The sequence below is a fragment of the Orcinus orca genome, chromosome 3, assembly GCF_937001465.1.
Source record: "Orcinus orca chromosome 3, mOrcOrc1.1, whole genome shotgun sequence".
Classification (NCBI taxonomy): domain Eukaryota; kingdom Metazoa; phylum Chordata; class Mammalia; order Artiodactyla; family Delphinidae; genus Orcinus; species Orcinus orca.
In genome coordinates, this window is record NC_064561.1 from 25,621,031 (window position 1) to 25,643,280 (window position 22,250).

Here is a 22,250-nt window from a genome sequence, read left to right on the forward strand (position 1 = left end):
AAAGCAGTTGATCTTTTTAGATTTGGTGGCCCAGGAGCTTTCTCTAATGGAACTGAAGGACACCGTGTCCTTGGTGTTGTTTTGGGTAGGGAGCTGTAGTGAGAAGACAAGTCCGGGCAAGTACATGGTCCAGTCCCCTAAGAGATTAATACCCAGCAGTTATTTTGCTTAGCAGCGTTAATAAGGATTCTAACATAGTAGAGGAATATATATGTTACTGAAACGAAAAACATATAATATTAATATTCAAAAGCAGGTCTTGTGAAGGTAGGGGAAGAGGGAAGGATGGAATTACTTTTGCAATATCCTCTTTTCCAAAACTACTTGAAAGCTCACTACCAGAAGGCAAGACAGACAGAAAGAGAACCACGTCCTGAAGGCAGGTTTTATTAAACCCACCTCTGATCTTCACCCTGTTTCAGTGTTGGAAAGCAGGCACATTTACTTAGAAAGCACCATTGGTTTTTTTACAGTTAATTGCTGGGTTACATTTTCTCCTTTTGTTTGTTGTTTTATAACCTGCAAAAGCCCTCTGCATTTTAAATACTGTTTTCTTCCTGCTTTCCCACTTAAGGTGTTGTCATTAACATGGAGTCCATAGTTAACAATCCATTTTGGTGGGGAGCGGTGAAGTCAGTTCTTCCAACGCAATGTCACTGAACAAAAGGTTTGGAAAGGTCCAGGACAGAGACGCGCTTCACTTGATTTCGCCATATCCCGGCAAAGATTTAGGTGAGCTGGAATGGAGGGTTGACCTTCCAAACTGTGACATGTATCACATGGGATGACTTGGATTCTTTTGTGGTTCCAGCCACATATGTGGATGGGCTGTTGACCTAGATTACCCCTGGCTGTTTTGATTGGACACACTTCACTTCCCTGTATCAAAACCATGGCCAGGCTGCCAAACAGCCACCATCTCACACTCTGTGGCTAGACTAGAGGATCTTCACCTACGATGCTGGAAAAAGAAGAGCTTTTTGGAGCTCACAGGGAAGCTACAGAGATCAGAGATCTGGGAGTCAGAGACCAAAATTTTAGCCCCAACATAGCCTTGAGCTCACAGGCACTGGTCCAGTTTGTCCAATGATTTCCTTTCAGCCAGAATTTTTACTGCCAAAGGAGTTTCACTTTGGAACCCGTAAGCAGTAAAGTTTCAGAGAAAGTCATCTATATAAAAAAACACTAAAGATGGTTCTTTCCTTTTATGTCCAAATTTCTTGCTCCCCTATTCTTGGAGCATATATATATATATAAAACTAAAGAACAATTATAAGAGTTGATTCGTAAGCATCCAACCTCAAACTTTAGCATGCAGTCCCCATGGGAGCCCATCAAATGCAAATTCCCAGGCCCTGCCCCCACGATATTCTGATTGTTTTCTCATAGTGTTTTCTCATAAAGTTATAAGGTACTAAAGATTTTCTCATAATAATGCAAAAGCACAGAAAATCCAAATGAAGCATGCCTAAAAGAAGTGTCTTTCTCACATGAAAGAAGTTTGCAAGAGTCCATATAGCGCTGGTGGGGTAGTTTCAAGAAGTCATCAGAAACCAGGGTTCCTTTTATTTCATTGCTTTTCCCTCCTCAGAATTCAGCTTCTACCTAGGATCTAAGATAGTTGATCTCGCTCCAGCTATCATGTCTGTATTCCAGACCAAAGGAAATAGAAGAAGACGAAGAAGGACACAACCGTTCTTTGAGGGAACTTCAGAAGACATACACATCACTTTCGTTCTCTTCTCATTGGCCAGAATTTGGCCATATGGGCACACCTAATGGCAAAAGAAGTTGGGAAGTATAGTCTTTATTTCATGCTTTATGTATTAAGCTAAAAATGTATATTCTATTATCAAAGGAGCAAAGGGAGGTGGATATTGGGGGTGGGGCATGTAGACCAGAGAGGTTTCATGACTACCTGAGGTCTTATAGCCAAGTCAATGCCCTCATTTTGCAGTTGAGGAAACTGAGGCCCAGGGAAGGGCCTTGTCTAGTATAACTAAGTTATTTTGCCCAGGTATCTTGACTCAAAACTCTTCCCTCTACTCGGTGGTCCTCAAATTTTAGTAAGCATCAGAATCACCTGGAAGACTAGTTAAACTGGAATTTCTGATTAAATAGGTATGGGATAGAGCCAAGAATTTTCCTTTTTTTCTTTTTTTTTTTCATTGCCCTATTACTTTTATTTTTTTAAATTTTTATTGGGGTATAGTTGCTTTATCATATTGTGTTAGTTTCTACTGTACAGCAAAGTGAATCAGCTATACGTATACATATCCCTCTTTTTTGGATTTCCTTCCTGGACCTGCTCACTGAATTTTTCTAAGTAGAGAATCTAATGACCTTACTCCATTGCTTAAATACTTTCAAGTGGCTTCCTTATGTATTCAACTCTATTTTTCAAACTTGAGTGATTTTCATTCCAGCATCCCAGTTTTTGCCATATGGATGTAGTTCCTGCATTGTCATTCCTTTAACATTTTTTATAAACTGGTTTATCTTTAAAAAAACAAACAAATAAATATGCAGTCAAGACAACTTGATTAGCCACCCGAAATGCTATAACCAAAAGGTAATTATCACATTTAAAATAATGAAAACAAAATAATGGTATTGAATTGCTCCTAGATCCTGTGAGTATATCACCGGCCCTAAGTCTGAGGCTTTCTTTCTCTTTGTTAAAAAGGAAGATTAATAAGGTTAGAGAGAGGTGCTAAAGACTTACTATCCCAACCTGGAAAGGTCGTCTTTACCTAATGAGAAGGGCTGAAAAAGAATGGAAAAGGAGCGAAATTTCTCATTGTGTGATTCAAGATTATATACTGTCTTGTCTGTGTACCACCTACAACTATCTCATATACCCCACTGGGAAGGGACCCATTCTCTGGAAGGCACTGCCAGACTCCTGAGTGTGGCACCCCATGCACCTGATGAACTGGCACCTGCCTAACATTTTAGCATCATCTCCTGCCACTCTCTGAGAGCACTGTTCCAACCATTCTGAAAAACTTGAGGTTCCAAGTACTTACAATGTCATGAATACTATTTGCTGGAAGTAACAGAATGCATGAGTAAGAGTGACAAACAGTAAGTGGTGATTTTTCTCACACATCAAGAAGTCTAGAGGTGAGCAGTTGCTGATGCTGGCTGGTCAAGTATGACAGGGCTGTGGATTGGAATCTCTGGATGTTCTTGGCCTCACCTTCAGGGTCTTAAGATGTCTGCCACAGCCCCAGTCATCACACCATGACATTCAGAAGCAAGACACAGAGGGCTTCAAAGAGCTGAGAGTTTCTGGTCACGAGCTTTCCTCTGCTCAGGGAGGAAAGGTCTACCTCAAGGACCCTCCAAGCACACTTCCTGTTATATGTTTTTGCTCAGGATGGGGTCACATGCCTTGATCTAGACGAGATCTGGGCCCACCTTCCCTGAGACCAAAGGATCCCAATGTGAAACAAACAGAATCAGAATTCTGCTAGTGAAGGAGCAGGAAAGTCTTTGGAGGAATCAACAAGCATGTCCTATGCTCACCGCACAACTTTCTTAGGCCTTTCAGTGTATGTCTGTCTGCCAAGAACAGCTATCTCGTTTGCCAGGGGAGATGGGACTCAAGCACCCTCACTGCCTTCTCTGACCCCCCCAGCAGAGGTGGGCATCTTCTTCCAGGTTGGCACAGACACTTGGCCACATAACTATTTATGTAATTGGCTATTTAGATCCACCCACTGGAGTTGCTCCTCCAGGTCAGGCACTTTTCTTTCTGTTGTGGAACCCCTAAGCCCGGCATTATGCCCAGCACACAGTAGGCCTTTAATGAGTGTTTAAGGTTGAATTAACCAGTTTTCTTTCCTCTTGTTATACAAGTCATAAGGAAGTCCGAAGTAATAAATGTTAGGTTGACTTTAACAACAAGCCTTGGAAAATTTGGGGAATCTCCTAATAGCGTACATCAAGTTTCTATTGGCATAGCATAAAACTTCTACCACACTGCTGATCTTTTGGCGAATCAGTGGCTTTATAAACTTAGTAAACCATTTCAGTCTTGTGTAAAACACATTGTACAGGGTAATAGCTTCATTTGGCCAAGTCATCTTAGGTGCAGTTCCACGATTGCATAAAGCTAGTCTTTATTGATATACCCTCCATGTTAAACAGCCTGTTAATGAAGTGTGCCTTGAAGCCATTGAATAGTGCAGATACACACACGTACACACACACACACAAAGTTATCACCACCTGAAAACAATGGCAGAGGCAGTAATTGTATAATATTAACGAACAATATCACATACAGTTGGATGTGCCAGTTTCTAACATAGCTGAGTTGATTCTCAGTAATGGGTTTCTTGAAATGACCTGGCCCCCACAGAAGTACCGTCAGGTTCAACAGCCCATGTAAAATATAATAAATGCATAAATAATTTAGCAAGGGAAATAGGTAGCATTATGGCCGCACTTCTGTGCTGCTCTTATTTAAAAGCCTGGCAGCTTGGTAGTTAGAAACCACTATGTCCAGGGGTGTTGTAATTCACCATTTGCTTGGAGTTGAAATGAGGCAGAGGAGAGCTCCAGGCCCCTAGCTCATTTCTTATTTAGAGGCAGGGTTTTTTTGTTTGTTTGTTTGTTTGTTTTTAATCGATTTGGCTATTTAAATTCCAAAAATAGAAAGAGGAAGAAGAAACACGCTTCAAATTTAGAAGTTTAGAGGCTAGTTGGAGTCCTCTTAGGCAGGCCCTGGGATGTGTTTTTTTAAGCAAGTGAGTTTACAAATTAGTTTCATTGTGTGTGTGTATGTCTTTTTAATCCATGTATGGCAACTGATGAGGCAGTGTTTTTCAAATTCTAGTTCTTTTTGTTATCTCAGACACATAATTTTTGCTTTATTGTTGTATGACCTATCTTATTATTCATCCACCATTTTGCCCAGGTATCTTGACTCAAAACTCTTCCCTCTGCTCGGTGGTCCTCAAATTTTAGTAAGCATCAGAATCACCTGGAAGACTAGTTAAACTGGAATTTCTGATTAAATAGGTATGGGATAGAGCCAAGAATTTTCCTTTTTTTCTTTCATTGCCCTATTACTTTTATTTTTTTAAAATTTTTATTGGGGTATAGTTGCTTTATCATATTGTGTTAGTTTCTACTGTACAGCAAAGTGAATCAGCTATACGTATACATATGGACTCAATGTTTTAGAACTTAACTAAATGAGTTGGAAAGAAAAATTCTGTTATCACCAATGTAAATAGAAAAATCAATACACCATGCCATAAATGGATGCTGTCATTTATTTTTTCCTAACCCACACTAAAATAAATGAGTCAAGCAAATGCCTAGTAATAGAAATAAGAGTTCTTCTGTGCCATCTAAAGACATCTCAGAAACCGTCGGTGGCACTTTTAGGGAAGCCTGGCTTACTGGTTGAGTAATACGTACCTTTCGAATCAGGCAAGATTGGTTCAAGTCCCACCTCTGACATCTGCCAGCTGAATGACTCATGAGCAGGTCTTTTTGTCTCTCTGAGCCACAGTTTCTGCATCTGGAAAGCGGGGATAAAAAATTGTTGAGCAGTTAGTTGAGAGGATTATATAGGTAATACATGTAAAGCTCTTAGGATGGTGCCTACCTATAGCAAGTGTCCAAGAAATGTCCCCTATGATTATTATTCATTTGTGATTGGGGAGATGTGGGTCATCACAGAGAACCAACCACCAACAAATTCAGTCCAGAACAGACAAAATGTGCTAGGTGTCTACCATGTGACAGGCTCTGTGGTAGGCCCTGGGGACGTGGAGGTAATTCTTGAAGTGACAGACGTGTACAGAGCTAATGACAGTGCTACATGGGAAGTGCAGGGAGAGGTAGGTTCCCAGGTTATTATGGCAGGCCAGAGGAGGACATGATGAGAGTCAGTGGCAGGGAAGAAAAATGAGCAGATCCCCAAATCAGGCCTTTCCTGATAGCTTATGGGGGACATACATCAGTACTAGGAAGTACCAAGTAAATTGGATTTCTGCTGGGGAGGAGAAAGTGCATGAAATTCAGACATATATACAGCAGTGGAGACATACCATTTACTTATGGGCTTAAGTGACATTAATGAATTGGTGAATATCATTTTCAAAACTAAATGGTGGTCAAGCAACTTGTAAATGGAATTTTAATTTTCTTTCCTTTCATAGAGGCCACAGTGATTCACAGATACTTTTTAATTTGGCCAGCCGGATGATTTTTGTGTTTTTTTCATTATTATTATTACTTGGTAATGTAAAAACTATGCAGTTTCATAGGAAAACCCAGATTTGTGTTCTCTCTTTAAAAAAAGTGGAAGATGTAGCCATCTGAATCCATTCCCCACATATGGCAAATTAGGGCTGGCATTGAGTAGCTGCTGCTCTTGTACGATGGGGCATCTGCTCTACAACACTCCCAAGGCGACAGTGCTGCCCTAAGACTCCGGCAAGTGGGGGCCCTGCCCTTGACCCCATGCAACCAAGGGATGCCTGCACTGCCTCGTCTAGACCAGGCTGCTGGGCCCTGGCCACGTGACCCAAGCCTGCTTCCAGAGCCTGCAGAGACCTCTTTCCCAGTTAGTTCTCCCAAGGGCGAATAGCACTGCTAGGGAGTATACCCCATGCCCAAGGGGTGGCCAAGACAAAAGCTGGAGGGAGGGAAGGGACTGAAGTTTGAATGTGCAGGCCCTGGTGTCCATCCACCTGTACAGAGTTCCTTGCTGTGGGGGATGGAGTCAGGCATGGGAAGAGAAGAAGAGCAGACGGTGTGTTGAGTGGGGTGGGGAAGCCCTTGGCCTGGGGACCAGTTCTCCCCATCATCTTCAGGTAAGGAACCCTGAGGAGTCTGAGAATTCTACATTGAACTTGGCCTTCCAGGTCATTATAAAGGTACATTTGTCAGGGTAGGAGACTAGAAGTTACTTCAATTTGTTAACTCGATTTATAGCTTGTGAAGTATTTAGTGATCTGGTAGATGGACTTCCATTTAAACTTTTTCCCAGGGCCTGCAAAATATGAGGAGTGGGCCTGCTGGTGGATTTCACTCCTTTCTCCCTGCTGCCTGACCCCCATTAGTGCTGAGTTTGTGGTTCCCAGTAGACTGTGAGCTTCGTGAGGGTGGGAAGTATACCTGATGTTTGCACTTCATCTCCTCACCCCTAGCACAGTCCTCGGCTGGGGTACCCAATTCATACTGAATGAGTGACTGTCTAACCTGAGAGTTGATAGTTCAGGTTAGTCCCCTTGGAATTATCTTCTGTCATAGATGTCCACACATCACAGATTATTTAAAATTGTCTCCTTAGCAACTTCATTAATTGCTAGAAATGATTTTGGTTATTTGTTTTTCTGATGTAAAATGAATTTATGTACACGGTAACATAATCTGAAAGGTTTTGTAAAAAAAAGTAAAAAGAAGAAGAAAAGAGCATCACACATCACCCTCATTCCACTGGTAAAGCCATTATTAACATTTTGATATATTCATTTCAGTCTTTTTTCATATGTTTCTTTTCAGAGTTGAGATCCTACCCAGAGATTGATGACAATAAGCTGCCATGTTCCAAACTTCGAGCGGCTTTCTGGCTGCTGTTTGTCACTCCCCGTGATGCCTTTTAAAAGATAAATTGCATGAGAAACTTCTAGATTTCATGGAGAAATATTGAAGTGAGGAGCATTACAAACATTTTCCCAAGAGGTGAGTGATGTGGTTCTAAAGTTTTGTGCGTGCGAGAGTTTGTGATTTACCCTACTTAGTGATCATTCATCATTTTTATCAACATCATGATCACTGTCAAGGGTCAAATATTTGCCATCTAGTTTTTTACAGCCTTCTTCTGTTCAGCTCGATGTGAAGAATGCTGCCCACACTTGGCCCCCTCTCTTTCAAAGCCAACAGACTGCCATGCATACATGCCTGTTGTGCTGCCAACCGTCCCCAAACCCTGATCAGGTGATGCCTAAATACCATGCACCACTGAAATGCTGAGACTGTCCAGTGTAACAGGGGAGAGGTGACTAAATTCCAAATTGCAATAAGCATGACAAGCCTATAAATAAGGGTGCCATGGGGACACGGAAGAGAAGCTGCCTTACTCAGCCTGAGCTCCAGGGAGGGCTTCCAAGAAGAGGGGATATTTGAGAGCTGTCTGGAAAGCTGAGCTGGGGGTTGGCAGCTGCAGAAAGGAATCGGGTGTTGGGTTGAGGCCCCTTGAGGGTGTGGCTGGTGCAGAGGAGAGGACCTTAGCAACATTTAGTGACTCTGCACTATGTATCAGGGGCCATGCTGGGTCCTCAGAAGACAGAAATGGCTAGGCTGGTGAATGAATACATGAACAGACCTTTGGGTGACATCCTACCTGATAGGATACTTCAGAACTACATCCTGATAATTAAGCCCAAATCCAAGGCATTCTACATGATCCCTAATTAAAGTAATGTAAAATGTCCTCTACAGTTCGGCAATATCTATTAAAATAAAAAGTGTGCATATCCCACGATCCAGAAATTCTATTTCTTGGTTCCTACTGTAGAGACAAAACCTGTTCAAATCACTTGCTTGTGTAAAAGGGTATATATTGCAGCACTTTTTGTCAAAATGAAAAACAGTTGGGATCAACCCAAATATTTATGCATAGAAGAATGGCTGTCAAAACTAGGCTGAATCTATCCCATAGAAATGTATGGAAAGTTAGAAAGAGTAAAGTTGATTTATATATACACAGTAAAGGCTATGAGACAGATAGCTGAGGAAAAAAGTTACATAATACGCATACAATATATCATTCACGTAAAAAAATTCCACACACAAAAACCACCATGTTTTCTATAGTTACAGAGACATGAGAGTTTTTATTAGTTCATAGATATACATTTTATATAAGCACACAGATAACTAATTAAATGCATTGATTAAGGGCTTTTTAACTGAAAACGGTGGCTGCCTTTGAGGGGTTCAGAGATTGGAGGAAGTGGTGATAAGAGATACGGGCCTTACCTTTTAAATCTTTTTACAAGGAGCGTGTATGCTGTGAATGACTTCTGCAATTAAAGGTTAACTAAAATGGTGAAAATGTTCTTTCAGGGTAAATCAGTACCACTTATTCAGAATCGAACTGAGCAACATGAAACAAGACACTAAATTGTTCCTACCCTATGACCCAGTAATTTTCCTCTTGGGAGTCCAGCCAAAGGAAATAACCCCAGAGAGTCACAAAGATTTTCATATAAAGGTGTTCAATGCATTATTATTTATCAGAGTGAAAAAAAAAGGGAATCATCTGAAATGTCCAGTAATGGGTGACAGCTTAAATGGTAAGTTTGCATAATGGAATGCTGAGTAGCCATCAAAACCTGTTGCAGAAGAATTTTGTCGACTTGTAAAAATGTGACCAAAGTCATATTAATATAAAAAGGTGAAGGTAGAATGATCTCAAATATGGTATAAGCACAAATACACATACATAAGACCCACGGGGGTGAGGTAAGGGACCCAGGAGAGCTATTTGACTGCGCCTCATGTTCACCTAAGGTCTCAGATTTAGATTTTTGACATCATCTCTAAATGCAGTTCTATAAATAATCATAGGGATACTCGCACATAGTCACAGATATACTCTTGCTAATATCATGTGACTCTGATTGTTGCCTGTAAATATTTAAAATACAGCACAGTTTTTTTCCATCCTGCTTTAGCATTTGCTTCACAAATAGAGGAAGCCAGACTGGTCTCACTGGCTGAGAGACCCCATTCTGCCACAGGTACAGAGGATCAGAAGGAAATACCCCGAACGGGAGTATACAAGCTGGTTGCCTCTTGGCAGTGGGATTTAGATTTTTTTAATGGCTAGTTTTCTGTTTTTCCTAAATTTTCTACAATGAGCATGATAAATTAGGAGTTTGGAGTAACATATACACACTACTGTATATAAAATAGATAAACAACAAGGACCTACTGTAGAGCACAGGGAACTCTACTCAATATCTTGTAATAACCTATAATGGAAAAAATCTGAAAAAAATACATATGTGTATAACTGAATCACTTTGCTGTACACTTGAAACTACCACAACATTGTAAATTAACTATACATCAATTTAAAAAAAAAAGCTCCTAGAATAAGAGTTTTGAAAACAAACGGGAGAAAAACAAAACAAAACAAAAACACAGAAGAGGAAGCGTCCTCCTTTAAAACACAAAAGCAGTGCCTGGCTGGAAAATGTGCCACATCAGGATGTCCCCGGGCGGAGTCCTCGGCAGGCTGGCACCAGGGCTGGACAGAAAGAATGCGGCTGGACCCTGCTCCAGTGTGTCACGGGAAGGCCAGCGCGACTCCGGCCCCCGCCCCTCCTCCCCGGGTCCTGCTGGGTGAGGCCAGAGCAGTTCCGCAGACCAGAGGCGCAAGAGGATTCGGGTTCAAAGCCGGACCTGGGGTTTCGAGGGGGGGAGATTGTCCCGGCTCCTGATCAACCAGGCGAACCTGCGTCCGTGGCTCTAAATCAGAGTGCGCAAGAGCGGGGAGGAGCAAATTTGCAGGAACAAATGGGACACTCAGGTCGGGCCGATAAATAAATCCCTTTATCAGGGGACTTCAGAGCGGAGGATTTATTTGCATAGCCGACAAGCTGCACACTGGTTGGCAGGCACAATAGGGTGAGAAAGACAAGAATCACTAGATTACGGTGGAATCTCTTATTAATAGATTTGGGCCTTAACTCTTGACAGGTTCACGGTGTGTGTGTGTGTGTGTGTGTGTGTGTGTGTGTGTGATTGTGTGTTATAGTCAACAAAAATGAACACTCCTTCCCACCACCCTCCTCCCCCAGGCTTTTACTTCTCACTAACAAAGCGGGTGTAACTGGTTCCATCAGTCGAACAAACACAAGGCCATCAGTTCTTCCCCTGGTGAGGAAATTGCTCCTGCGTCCTCACCGGAGGAACACGTGCTCTGATAGGTCAGGGAGCACATTGAGTGTCTGGTGGTGAACAGCTGGGGCCAGGAGCCAGCACCCTCATTAGAGGAAGCTGCTACTATTTCCAGCCCGCCTCTATTCACTGAAAGCAGGTCATTACAAACACAGCGCGTTTTTGCATATTAGCCAAATTAAAAGAATAATATGTTCTCTCCTTTCATGTGCTATACTGATAAATCCCAATTTATGAATGAAACATGCTGATTAGTTAGTTAAAAAATAATTAGTCCCAGAATGTGTTTCGGAGTCGGAGACTTAATGAAAGCACACACAAATACTGTTTCCCAAGTATTCAGTACATGTCTCTGAAAGAAAAATATTCATAAGATGCATCTATGAGAGACTAATGATGAAGTAGCCTGATCTTATTTTTCTTTCTTTCTCACCATGTGGGTTAACATTTGGATGTTATTTGGTGCCTGACAGGCTGGTCACTTTAGAAATATGGGTGATGGCTGTTCTCCTTGATTGAATCTCGATTTTCAGATTGTCAAGAGAAAGGGTCTCAGCTCAGAAGCTCCATCTTGTTCTGGAGAGAACCTTCCAACCCTGCTTTGGAGCTTTCATTTCTGGGTCCAAAGGTTAATTACAGAAAGACTGGCAGTGGAGAACCAGGGGGTAGCATCCAGTGGGGTCCATTAGATTTTCATTGTGTTCCCACAGCTGGGAAAACCAATATTGGGTTTCAGACAAAATCTGAGTGTTTTGGCCACTGAGAATCAGAAGGTTCCAGACACTCCAAGGACATAGGGGCATAAGGATGACCGCCAAGCCAAGGACCTTTAACCCAAATACCAGCTGACCATTCCTAACCCTGGAGGCTGTACACAGCACAACTGCACCGTACCATATACTACAGCTTGTACTACAATGTATATTATAAAAACCACCCTTGCAAATGCCTTCACTTGCCTATCTGATGTATGTGGTACAGTAAGATGGTTTAGCTTCCATTTTTGGACCAGATCATGGTTTCTTTGATTGAACCCCCAAAGGAGTATATGTTTGCATTTAGGAACTTGGCTGTGTGGAAGTCACACCGAGATGCTTTGGCCATGAGAGGCCTGTGGGAAGAGAGATGAATCAGGCTTCACCCCATAGTTACTTCAGGGCGCAGGCCATTGGGAATTAAAATGTTGTGTTTTTTTTCAAATATGTATAGTGCAATTTACATAAGTGAAACAGTCCTACTCCCCTGCAGGGTATGGGCTAAGGGAATAAGATTTGGTGTCAGACAGGTCTGGCTGTCCAAACTGTTATCATATTCCTCTGAGTTTCCACATGTGTATCTGTAACTTTGGGATAATAATAACTAACACCGATATAACACTTGCTATGTGCCAGAGGATTTTAGGTGATGTGACTTCGCTCCTCTAATCTTGGCAATTCATCTCCCTCTGACAGGCAGCAGGGAACATGTAGCAGACTACAATAAATGGCAGCTCCATTATTGTCTTACCGCTGCTCTTCAGTTTCATCCCCTGTGACTACCCATCCCACGGCCTCCATTTCATTCATTCGTTCAACAAACATCTCCTGACCACTCTGGGCTTCTAAGGGACCAGAGATAAAGAAGTCTCAATAGCCCCCTAACTGACTCTCTCTCCTGTCTCTGCTCTTGAAGTTTGTTTGCCTAATGACCAAGCCCTCACAACTCAGCTCAGGCATCTCCTCCTCTGTGAAGCTCTCTCTCAATCCACCACGAGCTGATATTCACCCAATTCCATGTAAAGACTGGAATCTGTTCTGACGGGTTAGGCGACCATTCTGCCTGGTACGTTAGTACCAGTTGTAAAATATCTGGAAAATCCCCCCGACCTCCCGGCCCATCCCTCTTTCCCTTACTCCACTCTGGGGTCCCACAGCACTTTGCATGCATCTCCATCTTTACTTTATTATCCCGCATTTTCATTGTTGGTTTTTCCTCTCCTAGCTCCCCTACCTGACTGTGAGCCCCTGGAGGGCAGGGTGGAGTATCACTCATCTCCAGGGCTGGCCACTAGAAAATATCAATAATGGAGAGAGAGGGAGAGGAGAGAGCAAGACGGATAGAAGGTAAGAAACATGGGGGGAAAGGGAACTGGTATATTTTTGGCCCATGTGCTGATCACCATGAAGAAGTGACCACAGGCTATAAAGCTGTCTTTATAGACACCTCCCCCAGCCATCTGCCCCAAAACTCTGGCACGAGAAATCTCTGCCTTTCCTATAAAAATGTCAGCTCATATGCAAATTGTATATAAATGTTGAGTATTATTTGAGTTTTACATTTGGAAAGGGAAAAAAAAAATCTCTTGCTCTTGCCTGTGTCTGTTTCATTGTCCGGCCCTTTGAGGCGCTGGTCTGTGAGTGTCTGTGCCAGTGTGTGTGGCTGAGAATGGACGCTTTATGTGCAAAGGAAGCGAGGCTTTTCTTTGGCTGCTTCTCTGAACCCAGCTGCCAGTCACAGGGCTGGCTGCCTCGATCCACTTCAAGCAAGTCTCCCGTCTGTGTTTTAGCTCTGTATTGAGGAGGCTGCTGCCTTTTCAGGCAGGCCTTTAGGATATCTCTTGAGTCAGGAGTGTCCTGGGGCCATGGAAGGCCCACAGCCCAAGTGCCAGGTAGCACAGGGCAAGGGCACAGAGCCCTGATATGCCTTCTTCCTCGGGAAGCTGTGCTACAGTGGAAAGGAGTCAGGCAGATAGCACCAATGTGGCTCTAAGTCTTCAGCTGAGTGATCTAAGACAAGCTCTCTGACCTCTCAGTTTCCTCATCAGAAAAATGGGGAGAGCAGAATTGCCACCTCGATACAGTTACTGTGAGGAATAGGTGAGATAATGCATCTGATCACATTTGGTGAACGGAGAGGTTAGATGCACATGTCAATTCATTATTAACAGGAGGTTCAAGTTGAAGTTCTAGCTGAGGCACCAAGGTATGACAGCTGCTGCATTCCACAGGAGGGGCAAGGCCAGCCAAGAGCAGAATTTACAAAAGAAAATTCCAAAAACCAGTCAAACCCTTCTCAAGGCTCTCCACCACTTTGGAAGGTAGGAAAGGGGTGGGCTGTTGAAATTTTGGGAAGGTTTTGTGATGCCTTCTTTGGAGAAGGAGTTTGTGCTTTCACCCTGAGTCTTAGCCCATTGGGACTCTCAGAGAGCTTGTTTTGTGTGCCCTGCAGCTGGAGGATGTGGTGGGCCTGGGCCTGACCTGTGCTCAAGGGAGCTACAGTGGCTGGTGGCAGCAGAGAAGGGGAAGAGGGACATGGCCCTACAATGGCAGGCCAGAGATAGGTGAAACGGGGGCCAGGTATTGGGGACTGGGGGGTTGTCACATTCAGAACCACAGTAGGAATGTCAGCCTGGGATCTTTGTGAAAGAGATCCTGTCCTGAAGGAAGTGCTGGAAGGGAGAGGCCGAGATGGGGAATGGCGGGGACTGGCCAAATGGAAAGCCTGGACTTGTCATCATGGGTGGTCCAGCAGGGATATCTCTAGAAAACCTAAGTGCGAAACTGTCAACTTCAAACATCTGTCAGACTCAGAGAGGGCAATGCCAGCCTTTGACAGTACCAAACAATTGAGAACTTTCCTATCCCCCTTACTTTCCTTCTCTATCCGCATGTGATCCTTGGAGGGACCAGAAACTAGGTTATCATGCTAGTGGGGGAGCAGAAAGACCCAACCCGCAGGATCCTGCTGGCAGCAGGCCCTGGTGGAAAGAGGGGAGAAGAAGTAAGTAACGAATTGAGGCAGTTGTCCCTGACTTAAAGTGACCACATGACCTTTTATTACCTAACAGCGATTAGAAAACTCACGGGACTGCTCATAATCTCATTCAGGAGTGAGGAACAGATTACTTGCAATGAATAGGTTTAAAGGGAAACGGGAGACAAAAATCAAGTTGTTTTTATAAGAATCCTGCTCGTTCAATGTATTGGATACATTATTTTTCCTAAGCTAGCACTAAGCATGTGCTAAGTACTGTGCAAAGCACTTTATAGTTTCAAAATAACCACAGAGGTAGGTGCTATTATAATGTCCATTTTGCAGGGGAAGAAACTGAGGTTCAGAAAAGTGAGATAATCTGACACAGGTTGCAGGATGGATGGCGAGGGGCCGGGATTGGGAGCCAGGAGTCAGGCTCTAGACTGCCATCCTGCCTTCCCACTTCTGTGTCTCAGTAGGCAGATCAGACAAGGGCTAAAGTTGTCCAAGTATACGCAGCTAAAAATACTTCAAGGATTCACAGGAATTTTCACAATCCCTTTGGGGAAGGACTTCAAGGAGGCATGTTTTGGTTAGAATGACTTGGTTTTAAATCTCAAGACCCACTCAGGCTAGCTTAAGGAGAAAGCGGGGAGAAGAACATCGTCATAAAGATACAGGGACATATTCTGGAAGCCTGTTCGGCCCTCTCTGCCTCCACCCCTCTCCTTTCTGGTTCTTATTCCTCTTCCTTTACCCTCTGCACAGTCCTTAATCCTTTTGCAGATTGTAGCTGCCTCAACTCTCGGGTTAAGTGTCCCTCAGTGCCAGGCCTGCAGAGGACAGTTGGCTAAATCCTGATTCCAAGTGCAGAGAAAGAGTCAGTTTAATATATACTGTGCCTGGCATAATCTTAGGCACTTGGGATTTAACATTGCACAAAATAGGAAAAAAAGAAACAAACCAAAACAAATGCTGCCTTTGGTGGTGGTGTCCCTTCCAGTGAGATTCTGATTGGTCTATCTCAGGTCAGCTGACCTCTTCCCCCAGCCCAATCGAATATGCCCAGGGGCGGGATCACAGAGGATAGCCTCCGTGGCTGGAAGCCCAGCCAGGAGGCTGACTTGGGTGTGGAATCCAGGACATCCGGTTCTTGAAGCCAACCCAGCCAGAAGATGTCAACCTGCCTTGGATCTGGTTCTAGCAAGGCTTCAGCCCTCCATAGTGGCAGCTGCCCGCTGCTAGGTCCTATTGGCTTTCCCTTTCAGCAGGGCCTCTCCCTCATCAGCTTTGTCCCCAGTCTCTTTCATGCTGGGATTGACACACATTGTCCCCCTTTGGTGTTGGATGAAGCCAGATCTTATTTTCCTGTTGCTTTTTGTCCATCTCTCCTCTGTGAGTGAAGGCCTTTAAGGAGGAAACAGGGTAGTCTCCCCCTGCCCTGGTGCAGACAGCCAGGGGAGGCAGAGGACAGACTATATACTGGGGCTCTTGTCCCCCCAGATGGTCTCCTCTGAGGCAGTGACACTGCTGTGTACAGCTGGGCCTGGCTGTGGGCGCCTGGCTGAACCGGGCCTTGTCAAAGTGCCCTCATCCTTCATTGTCCCACAGGCAGGGGTGGTGATGACCTCAACTGTTAGGGTCCTCCCCTGCTTCCTGTTTGATGGCCACCGTGATCAGCTTGGATAGTACCAGCCACTGCTTTTCGATTGTCTGGGTTCTGGGCCTCCCGCCTTCCTACCATTTCTACAGCCTGTTTTTCCTTTCTTTCCTTTTATTTATTTATTTTTTTTAATGTGAGCTACTGCGCATTCAGTAATGGAATAGATTACATCAGATGCTGTGTTTGCCAGCCTCAGTGCTAAGCTACGCATCTCACTGCTGCAGCAGAGGATGATGCCAACCTCGTTTATATTGGGATGCAATTCACAGGGCAGAATCCCCCCAGACAGGCTTCTGTAGGATCCCTGAGTTTTGTCAGTTGAGAAGCATGGTACTGTCTTCTTGGTGGTTAAGAATGTGAATGTCTGAGTCAGAGCAGACCAGGATTCCATCCTGCCAGAGCCACTTAATATGCATGACCCTACGTATGTAACTTAACCCTCAGTGCCCCAGTTTCCTCGTGTACAATGAGGTTAATAATGGTTTCCTTGTTGCATCATTGGAAGTTGAAATCGGGATAACGTATGGAAGATGCTTAGCACAGTTCCTGACAAGCATGGTAATGACCCAACACATGGCAGCCATTGTTAATATCTTCATTACATCCCTTCTCAAGCTCTGTCCCCCCAATAATCCCTATGGCCATAGAAACAGTGTGCTGGAACCAGGCTTTGGAGTCAGACAGATCTGCAGAGCTCTGACAATCACATATAGCTCCTAATCCTGTGAGGATAAAGTAAGTACATAATCATAATAAGCATATATAAGTGCTTTACACAGCTAACTCACTTCATCCTCACAACAAATCTGGGAGGTAGGTACCATTATCGTATACACTTCACATATGAGGAGACAGGCATTAACAAGGGCCTTAAGTAACTGGTTCAAGGTCACAAGTTGGTAAATAAATAAGGCGGGGAGTGGGTAGAGTCAGCATGTCTAGTCACTCTGTCAATTCCACTCTCTACCATAGGAGTTCAAAAAAATGTGAATTATATTTCTACATGTTGCAGATGTAAAATGACAAGGCGACAGAGCAGAATGGATGCTTGAGACAATGTCTGTGTGAATCTGTGAATCATTAGGGAATATAGGCAAGCCGATGATACAACCAAATGAGGTTAAGAGTGCCTACTGTATACCAGGTGTCCTCCTGAGGGTTTGGCGTGTGTAGCTGCAAATTAATTCTGAGAACCACCATGCGTGGTAGATGAATAGGCCCTGGTGGCTCATGTGAATTCTGTCCACACATATATTCGAGGTTCCTAATCTCAGATGAGGCTTGAAAACCACTTTTCCTTAGAGCTGGGGAAAAAAGTGACTGGCTGGTCCAAACCAAAGAGCAAACAGGATGTGCAGAGATTCGGAAGGGCAGCTTCATCATGGCCAAATTCCCAACCTTATTTTCCACGTGGGCCAGAAAAATATATGCGCAGAGCAAAGTGATCTCCAGGCTGAGAACCTGGAGGTGTCAGTCAGGGGCTGGCAGGAAACAGATGGCATGCTCAAATTAGGCAATTCGAGGAGCGTTTAATAAAAGAGCTATTTACAAAGGTGTGGGGGAACCACAAAGATAGCCCAGTTCCCCGGGACTGGTAATAACTGAGTTCTGTCACCTCCCCTAAGGCCTGAAGAGAGAGGGGGAAAAGTGGTGACCAGAACCGTGAGACAGAGTACTGTGTGGAGAGTTCCACCTGGCAGGAGCTGTGGCCTTGGGTAGAGGGACTCAGCCAACCCACAGAGGCCCAGCAAGGCGGAGGCAGAGGAATAAATACCCCAGTCTCACCTTCCTCCCACCTTCCCATCTCCTGTTCAGGCTCCCCATTGTTTGAGCCTAACCAGGAACCAGAGGGTAAGGGGCTCCATTGATTGAATCCACCAAGGTCAGCCTCCCAGGGGCAGGCACAGAGCAGGGTGAAAGTGGGTGGAGTATGGGTCTGGATGGGCACAGGGAAGATTTCTGGGACACTGGTTCTCAACTGGAACCACAAAGAGGCCGTTGCCCACCCTGGGACTGGAGATTCAAAGGCAAAGAGAAGTTTTGGATCTTAGGGATGGTGGCCTGTTCCAGGGAATGTGGAGGTGGATGGCTGGTACCTGACTAGACTCGTGTTGGCCCAGCTGGGAGCCTGACATCACCTTCTGTCCCTCCACACTTTGGATGGAGTCTCTCAACCAATTCGAATTGAATCAACTGTTGAATCTCATTTTTCTCTATGGCTATATTCTCTTAAAAGCCAGAAGTAGCCAAAGAGGACTTTGCAAACAGGATGTCTCTGACTACAAACCCATTTGTGTCCTTCAAACGTGGCATACATTTCCCTTTTGTGATGTCTCTCATGATGTTTGTGTGCATGTGTCCCACTATTTAAATACAGACCCCACAATGGCATGTTTTTTTGTTTGTTTGTTTTTTGTTTTTTGCGGGCCTCTCACTGTTGTGGCCTCTCCCATTGCGGAGCACAGGCTCCGGACGCACAGGCTCAGCGGCCGTGGCTCACGGGCCTAGCCGCTCCGCGGCATGTGGGATCTTCCCGGACCGGGGCACGAACCCATGTCCCCTGCATCGGCAGGCGGACTCTCAACCACTGTGCCACCAGGGAAGCCCCTGGCATGTTTTATTCATCTCTGTATGCCTGGTACCTGACACGAGACTGACATACTGTAGGATCCCAAAAATATTCGTTAAATCTTTATGTCCCTATAGTCCTCAGCAGATTCCAATTTAACCGGCATTTATTAAACCCCTACCACTTTCTAAGCACTGTGTCAGGTCATTTTCATATCAGTTCTCTAATTTAATATTCCCAACAGCCCCTGTTATTCTCCCCATTTTTACAAATGAGGAAACTGAGGCTCAGAGAGATGAAAGAGGCAGAACCTGGATTTGAACAGAGTTCCACTTCCCTGGTCTAATGCTCTTTCCTTTCCTGCTCAGAAGGTGTCCTCTGATTGGTCATTGAACAGTAACCTCCTGCATATGCATGAACTGACTGCATGAATGAGCTCAGCGGAGGCTATGTGTGTGTATGTGGTTTGTGAAGCTCTGAACATCGCTGATGGTGCTGACCTGTTCACAGTGCTCATCCCAGGTTGATGGCTGCTGCCAACTAAAGCACTCATGGATATCCTCCCTGTAAAGTCTCCCTAAACCCACCCTGCAATATGACCATGAGATCAGATCCGATGGATGCTGCCCCTGAACTCAGCTCCAAGTTGGATGCAGGAACCTGGCTCTCTCATAATTGGCTTGCTCCCATTGATTCAGAGCACATCTATTTCTGACAGTTTCCTCTTTCAAATACTGAAAACATGAAATTGTCAAGTGCCTACCCTTCAGTTGTTCTGCAACGGAGCTGCCAAAATTCTAATTGCCCAATAAAATCCACCTGTCTTAGAAGATCCCCAAACACACCCCCACCCACCAAAAAGAGAACAAAAGTTAAAAGCTGGTCCTTGTTATGCATATTCCATATGCCTTGAATTTGCATATAGTTCTCTCAATCCTCATAGCAACCCTGAAGATAGCACTATTTATTGTTAACTGTATTTTACAGGTGATGGGCCTGAGGCTTCCAGATGGTGAGGTGTTTGTCCAAAGTCACACAGCTAGGAAGTGACAGAGTGCGGACTCAGGGCGGATCTGGACTTCTGTCTCTTGCCCGTGGATGAGACCAGCCCGAGGGACCTTTCTGCTGCTTTTAAACCTGCTGGCCTCAATCACAGGTAGTATCACCTTGATTCCTGCTCATTACCTTCTGCCCTATTTTACTGAAGATTCAGGGCAGATTTGAATCTGGCCTAGAAAAACATCTTCCTGACCCCTCAGAGAGGGAGAGAGAGAGAGAGAGAGAGAGAGACACGAAGGAAAGTGTTTCTAGGCTGTTCTATAGAACTGAAGGCATTTCCATGACAATGCCTGCCAGTCCTCAGGACACTTTAAGTGTCTCCTCCTATGGCCCTATCTCCCCTTCTAGGCAGGGGGCTCTTCAAGGGCAGCGTCTGCATCTGATCCTTTTGTCTCCTCTCACACTCAAAGTCTCAGTGTCCATCCACATTCACCGAGCACTTTCCACATCAGACACTTTCATAACTGTAACCATCTTTCCTGTTTGTGGCAACCCATGTGGAATCGATTGTACAATTAACCCATTTTACAGATGAGGATATTGAGGCTGGGAGTAGGGAAAGAAGTTGCCCAAGGCCACAGAGCTAGTCAAGGGCAGAGCTGGGAATTGAGCACCAGCTGTGTAGCCCCACCGTCAGTGATCTTTGTGCAACATCAGCAGCTACATCTGCTGAGCAGGTGCTCTGTAAATGTCCTCCTTGAATGACAAAGGAAGGAGGCAAGGAAGGAGAAGAAGGAGGGATATTGAAAACTGTTGAAGACAGCAAAATAAAGAGAAACAACAGAATTTTTCAAAGCAGTAAATTGATGGAAGATTAGAGAAATGGGTCTAGGGTCTAACTTCCTTTCTTCTAAGGCCACGAAAAGACAGGCACACCCCCAAGATCAGAGAAAGGAAAGCACGGAAGCAGCTGGAATTTGAGCTTCCCAGTGGACCATTCACTGGGCTCTCTGTGGGGATAGACACGCTCAGAAGGTCCACCTCACAGCATCAGGATATGCCTCATAGCTCTGTGTCCAAAGAGTAAGATTCTTTTCAATGAACTTGAGCAATTTATAGATATGATATACATATACCTACACGTGCAGTGAAGTTAGAGGTCTCTGCCCTTGGAGTTAAGTGACCAAGGATCAAACTCCAGGTCTATCCTTTCCTAGCTGCCCAGCCTTGGATAAAACTTCTTATGTCTCTTAACCTCAGTTTCCTCATTTGTAAAATTGGCATGTCCTCATTTCACAGGGGGCTAGTACATCAAATTAAGTAGTGAACATAAGCCCCTAACAGGGGCCTTAGTTAAATGTTTCCCACATCATTCTATCTAATAAATTCTTTTTTTTTTTTTTTTTTTTTTTTTGCGGTACACGGGCCTCTCACTGTTGTGGCCTCTCCTGTTGCAGAGCACAGGCTCCGGACGCGCAGGCCCAGCGGCCATGGCTCACGGGCCCAGCCGCTCCGCAGCATGTGGGATCTTCCCGGACCGGGGCACGAACCCGTGTCCCCTGCATCGGCAGGCAGACTCTCAACCACTGCGCCACCAGGGAAGCCCCTAATAAATTCATTTTAAATGAGGAGAGACAAAGTAGCCCCCACTGCTGCAAGTTCCAGCTCTCCACCTCGGTTAGCACACGGAGACAGTACAGAGCAGAGAGGGTTTCCAGGGACTGTGGAGCCAGACTATTGGGGTTTAAATCTGGCTTCACCATTTGCAAGCCAAGTGACCTGGGACAACTTAACCTCCCTTTGCCTCAGTTTTTTCACCTGTAAAGTGGGAATAATTATAGGACTTCCCTCTTAGAGTTCTTAAGAAACATGTGGTCCCTTGGAACCCTGCCTGGCACACAGCAAGTGTTCAGAAAATGATAGTTATGACAGTATTGTCATTATTATTATTCTGTGCTGCGTGTTTTTCTTATGGCTGTTGCATTGCCCCCTCCCTCACTTCCCTCACATTTCAACTGCCGAGCTGCAGGACCCAGATCTGCAGGCCAGAGAGGCCTTACTTAAGCGAGGAGAGAGCCTCTTCATCTTTCACTGATGTCAGGAGGGCTCCTTATCAATTATTGAACAGTTTTTCCAGGAACCCAATCTAGAGAGTGCAGTGCCCTGGCTGCTGCAGAGCCTGGCTGGCGGGGGCTCCCGGAAGGCTCTGGGCACAGTGGGGATTGTTATCTGCTTGCTCTGTGGGCAGAGGGATCTGGTGGCTGCTGGAAGGACTCCTGCTGCAGGGTGGGACTCAAAACTCAAGCCTCCCGGCAAGGTCCTTGACCCTCCCCCAGGCCGCGCCCTCAC

General features: G+C 44.8%; 1 long non-coding RNA gene across 2 annotated transcripts; it reads left to right on the top strand.

Moving 5' to 3' along the window:
• Positions 1 to 7,533: 7,533 nt before the first annotated feature.
• Positions 7,534 to 20,200, top strand: LOC125964028 (uncharacterized). Of its 2 annotated transcripts, none has more exons than XR_007476537.1 (3): positions 7,534 to 7,710; positions 12,919 to 13,040; positions 19,890 to 20,200. It is a non-coding gene; the product is annotated as an uncharacterized LOC125964028 (long non-coding RNA). The 2 variants fall into 2 exon arrangements; XR_007476538.1 differs by lacking the exon at positions 19,890 to 20,200 and adding an exon at positions 13,865 to 13,934.
• The last annotated feature ends 2,050 nt before the right edge of the window (positions 20,201 to 22,250 follow it).